Consider the following 6,000-nt stretch of genomic DNA (forward strand, 5'->3'; position numbering starts at 1 on the left):
TTTTCAGAAAACGGGAGAATTACTCAAGTGCAAGATTAAAGGCAATAATGAGCAATCAGACCGAACTGGAACGACAGTAGGGGAAGGTGAAGAGACTTTGGGAAAAGGAAGAGCACTGAAGTCAGACCTGGCACAGCCTTTTACAAGCTATGTAATCTCAGGTGAGTCGCTCCCCTTTTCCAAACCTCAGTTTCCTTAACTATAAAATGGGAATAATAGTGCCTACTTCAGAAGGTTAAGAGTTTTCAGCAAAATAATGTATGCAGAATATTACAGATTCTGGAACACAATAGATGCTTAAAAAAAGTTAGTTCCCACCTTTTCTCCTTTAGTGGGTCCACAGCCAATCCCCCCCACTTCCTGCTCCCATAACCTCACTGTAAGGAGAAACACCCCAAAATAAGATGGAACCACCTCTGGGTGCAGGGTTGGCCCTGTTCTAAATTAGACCAATCCAGGTACTGCCTGAGAGAGCAACCAAAATGCCTCTTCCTCCTCTCTGCTTCTTTCTTCAGAGGCCCTTGGATCCCCCACCTTTCCTCCTCTCCTTCCTCCTTCCTCACAGTAAAGCAGACCTGGGTTCCAATCACCTCCCACTCTCCTCTAGGCTCTAAGCCCAGCTGTGTGTGGAGTGGCAGGGGAAGGAGGCCCCAAGCCTCCCACCCTATCCAGCCCCAGCTTCATCTCACTCTCCCCTCTCCCTGCCCCACCCTGATTACCAGGATATCCTCAGGTCTGCTGATTCCAAGCCTGCTTCTCTCAAACCAGTTCCCGGCTGTTATGTCTGTAATTACCAATCTTGCCAGGGGCATCCGACAAAGCACAGCAAAACCTCATTTCCAAAGGGCCCCACCATAAAGGGCCTCTGCCTCCGACTCTGTACCAAGCAGGGTAGAGACAAGGAATGCAAAAATTCTCCCTGGCCCACCACAGTTCTATCCAGACCACAGCAGAGAAGGTGAGAGAGGGCTGCCCAAGCCACATCACCAAGAGACAGGATAAAGAAGGGGAGGGCCGCCGTAGGGTAGAATTTGAGTAGGACTTACTCCCAGGCCTTTCCTTCACCTCTGCTGCCAAAATCTCATCATGCACAGGGTTACCCACCAGTGGAAGGTAAAAGGGAAAATTTCAGGTCAATTCAGAGAGAGGGAAAGCTGATGCCAAGTGAACAGGGAGATGGCTCCCCACAAGGATGAGGGTTGATGCATACAGGAGTGAGCTGCCCAGGAAAGAGGAGGAAAGAGCAAGTTTTAAAAGTCCCATCCCCAGCCCAGACCCTGAGAAGAGGCAATAATACCCTAGCCTCTCTTCTCTCCTAATACCTCCAACTCCACCAACCCCAAAGGACAAGCAGGAAAGGGATGATTAACTTTGTTTTACAGACAGAGAAACTGAGGCCAAATCCCCACTTCATACTTCAAGGTACAGGACTACCAAACACCCTGTGTGCCTTCTTGCTCATGCTCAGCCTCCACCAGCAGTGCCCTCCTAAGACCCTTCCTGTTGGCCTAACTCATCCTTTAACCAGGTAAAGTCTATCCACACAAGGGAATAATATTCAGCTATAAAAGGGAATGAAGCACTAATACATGCTACATGCTACCATGTGGATTAACCTGGAAAACATTATGCTAAGTGAAGGAAGCCAGATTCAAAAGGTCACGCATTCTATCATTCCATTTGTATGAAATATCCAGAATAGGTACATCCATAGAGACAGGATGCAAATTGGTGGTTGCCAGGGGCTGGGGTAAGGGGAAATGGGGACAACTGCATAATGGGTATGGGTTTTGTTTCAGGATGGTGCAAATGTTTGGGGACTAGACAGAGGTGGTTGTCGCACAGCACTGTGAATGTACTAAATGCCACTGTTCACTTTAAAATGGTTTATTTCCTATTATGTGAATTTCACCTTAAATTTTTTAAAATCCAGCTAATGGGGCATCTCCTCCGGGAACCTTCCCTGGCACCTCACCCCAGGGCCAAGCACTCTTCCTCTATGCTCCAGTGGCCTCCTGAACACACCTCCACACAGCACTCACTGGGCTGCAGTGAGTCAACATGTTTTTGCATGTCTTCCCTGGGAAAATGTCTTATTTGCCCCTCCATCCCCTGTGCTTCACACAGCACCTGGCAGATAGGAGAGAGTGCCTGATGTGGTCGGCCAGAGGAAGATCAGAACCAAAGCCTAGTTCTCCTGTCCTGACTCCGACCTGTCTCCCTTAACGATGATTATCCCTCAGAATCCAAACCATCAAACTAACATTTACTATGTGCCAGGAACTGTGCAATGTGCTTTCTCTATTATTTCTTTTAATCCTCATAACCCCAAGAAGTAGGGCATATTATTAATTCCATTTTACAGGTGAGGCTTCAAAAAGTTACCAGTTTTGTCTGATGTCACAGAATTAGAAAGTGGCAAAGCCAGAATTTAAAAGCAAACCAGGGAAGAAAGCCACTTGGTGGGGGACCAGGGATTCCCTGTGGAAGGGCTCAGTCTAGGCTTGGAGGATGTGCCTTAAGACACCTAAGAGGCTGGGGAATGGGGTTTTTTACTTGCCCAGATCACACCACTGTTACGTACTAATTCCAACCAACTCTGCCTCCTTTCTCTGGCCTCACAATGTGACGAACACTCCAGGGAAGGAGAAGACTGGAGTCCCTAAAACTCAGAGGGGATCAGATCTCTTCCTTTTCCCTGCCAAAGCTTCTGTTAGCCAAGTTCCCTCCCCATTAACTGGAAGGACCTGGAAACCAGATGAGCAGATAAAAAACTGTCCTGCTCTAGGGCCAGGGAAGGGGGGATATTTCCTCAGATCTAAAAGGATCAGGAGGAGAGGCAAACACACCAGAGAGGCCTGCCCCGGAAGAATTAGAGGAAATAGAAGTCAGGAGCAAGACAATGGGTGAGGAGGGGCCAACGTGGCTACTGACTCCCAATCTGGAAGTACTTTCAGAAATGGCATTTCCTATTATCTGATCACAATTCCTCCTCTTTGGAAAAGAGCCCCCACCAGTATAATATATCATGCATGTGATCAGTGTATACAGAGCATACAAGGTACCCCAGAGGGCCAGGGCACACCATCTTAGATGCAAGTGCCTTACTAGCCCTGGGAGCCCAAACTATCAGACAGGTGTTGGGTTTGGGGGAATGATCCATTAAAAAAAAAAAAAAGGTCTTTTCCTACTCTGCCCCGTTCCTCTCCTCATTCAAACATTTTCTAACCCCTACAACTCTTATCTCCAGGCCTTAGGGAGGGTAGGGAGCCCTGAGGACTAAAGAGGGAACATTCCAATTGCACATGCCCATTAGAGACTCTAACATTCCAATTGCAATTGCCCAGAGACCCTAATGGGCATGTGCAATCTCACCTCAGCTCTTAAAACTGGGTGCCTCAACCCAGCCACTGGCAGCAAAAAGAAAACTGCAAGAGTGTGCAATGGGGCAAGGCTAGTATCCTAAAGAAGGAGGTGAGCAACCCCTTCCCTACACCCTAAAAGAGAAAGGATGAGAGAGGACAGGGAGAGAAAGGAGCTGTGGCTTCTTGGTGGAAAGAGACATTCACTTCCTGGATAGTCACTGACTTCCCACCACACTGTCATGATGATGAGTATAGCACTATAGCCTGAAATGGGTACCTGGCCCTTTCCCGACACACAGACACTCAGCCCTGGCCCCACACCCACAGCTCCATCTCAATCATGCTCCATACCAGGGAAAAGGGAAATTATGTGATAAACCACACAGACTCACTTGCAAAAGCTCCTGAAGAAACACCCTATGCCACCTTCTCAACCCCATGGGCAGGGAACCCAAGCTGTTCCCCACCAGGTATCATCCCTCCAGACATGCTTCCTCCTCTTGTTTCCATCCCACACCAAAATCTCAAGACTCCTCAGGAACTTTAGGATCTTACAGTCAGGGCAGAGTTAGAAGGCTCTGAAGCAGCAAACTCTGAGATGGCTTTCCAAGAGAACTGTGGCCTGAAGCTTTTAACTAAGGCTGGGAATCCAAGAATGTAGCCTCTCCAAGCGCTGGAACCCAGCCTATGATGATGGGGGAGGAAGTTCCTCTTATTCTTCTCCCTGACCCCGCCAATCTTCCAAATTCCTCTAGGACTACAACCAGACCCCTTGTTCCCTATTCCCCACAACACACGCCCTCTTCCAGAAAAACCCATCCCCCAAAAACAGGCACTTCATAAGACAACTCATTCCCTCCCACCCATAGGTCTCAGATACTTAAGGTACTACTCCTAAACCCAGGCGAGGCCATCCACGAAGTCTCGAAATCCTGCAGACAGCCTTCCTTTCAGGATTTTTGCCAGGAAAATCTGCCTGCAGAGACAAGAGGTACCCCCGACACACACTCAGAAACATACATACCAGCTAAGGCAGGCACACACACTGATCTGATACCCATCAACACAGGTTACACACAAGAGAACACAGATTCACACCCCTTCCCAGTACACAGGTGCACACACACCTATCCACATACACTCCATTCTGCTCTTACACACCCACCTTCCTCGGTACCTACACACCTCTTTCCCGTGAACCCCTCTCCCAGTAGACACACATAGACATACATGCCTTCCCCTAAGTATACATATAAACACATATCCAGACACACAGCAGATGCATGGTCAGCCGCTCCCTGGGTGCACACACACTCAAGCACAGAAAAACACCTACACATCCAAACCAGGGGCCCACCTGCAGGAACATGCAGCACGTCAAGGCGTGCACACACACCAAAACAAAGAATCATGCACACGGATCCTCCACCAACCCTTCAAAACTCACTAACGCAGAGCCCACAGTCCCCTAAATGGGTAAATATGAGTGGGGAGAGGGACGCCAGCGCCTGTCCCCTCGGCTCCTATACACAGTCTACCGCCTCCAGCCCCATCCTCGGTCTGTACATACACCCTGTCTACTCTGCCCAGCCCGCCCCCCTGACTCCACTCTACGCCCTTAACGCATACCTGCCTCCGTCCCTCCCCACGCTCCTGAGGGGTGTATGCACCCCAAACACCCTTGGCTTCCAATACCTCCAGACTCCGATCCTTCCACGCCTCTCCCCCAACCTCCAACACAAGCACCCAGTCTCCGGCTTCAACCGGCTCCCCTGGGATCATTAAGGCCCCCGCCCGGGCCCAGGAAAGTCCCCGGCTCTCCAGGCCTGGGCTCCGCCCCCTCCCCACGAGCCCCTTCCCCTTCCCAAAGTTGGGGGGGTACTCCGCTGTGCAGTGGGGAAGCGGACCGGAAGGGGGTTGCCCGGAGTCCAGCCCCCCTTCCCCCATAAGCCACCCCGCTCGCTCTGGGGTCGGGCACCCCCTGGCCCCTTGCATGATTTTCCTCCTTTTCCATTTCTTTTTTTCTCTCTCTTTCTTTCTTTCTTTTTTTTTTTTTTTTCAAACTTTGCCCGCGCCCCCGCGGCCCGGCACTCACCCGCCGCTGCGAACTGCCGGGTGGGCTCCGCGGGCGCCCCGCTCGGCCCGTCGCCTTTGTATCCGCAGCGCTCCGGGTCTCTCCGAACTCGGCGCTCCCGGACAGGCAGCGCGCGCGATGGGGGATGTTGAGGGGGGGTTCTTGAGTCTGGTCACCCCCTGCTCCGTCCCCGACCGCTGCCTCTTCCCCCTCAAGGCCCCGGGGGCTGGGGGCCAGGGGGGAATGGGGGCGCTCAGGCTCCCATGGCAGGACCAAGGATCAAGGAATCAAGGATCAGGAATCAGATCGGGAGCCGGCGGCGGAGGGGGGAGGGGGCGGAGGGGGAGGGGTTGAGGGTGGGGGGTGCAGGAGGCGGGGGAGCGCGAGCTCCCGGGTGCCGCCTCCCGGCTGTTCCCACAGTCGCCGCCCCTCCTACCGCCGCGTCCATTGTCTGCGGCCCCGCTCTTCCCGGAGTCGCCGCTCCCCCAGCCCTGCGCCTTCAGATGCCCCGCGGCCCTCCCCGATCCTGGGAATCCGCGGTGGGGCTGACACTCGGGTCCC

The 6,000-nt window shown here is 52.2% G+C and overlaps 1 protein-coding gene across 1 annotated transcript in view; it reads right to left on the reverse strand.

Moving 5' to 3' along the window:
• Nucleotides 1–5,764, reverse strand: part of VANGL2 (VANGL planar cell polarity protein 2) — a 28,768-nt gene extending 23,004 nt beyond the window's left edge. The window contains exon 1 of the mRNA XM_030824107.1: nt 5,461–5,764. The gene's annotated coding sequence lies outside the window, so the exon portion shown is untranslated. The remainder of the gene's footprint in view (nt 1–5,460) is intronic.
• Between the last annotated feature and the right edge of the window lie 236 nt (nt 5,765–6,000).

Source organism: Nomascus leucogenys, chromosome 12 (genome assembly GCF_006542625.1).
Source record: "Nomascus leucogenys isolate Asia chromosome 12, Asia_NLE_v1, whole genome shotgun sequence".
Taxonomy (NCBI): Eukaryota; Metazoa; Chordata; class Mammalia; order Primates; family Hylobatidae; genus Nomascus; species Nomascus leucogenys.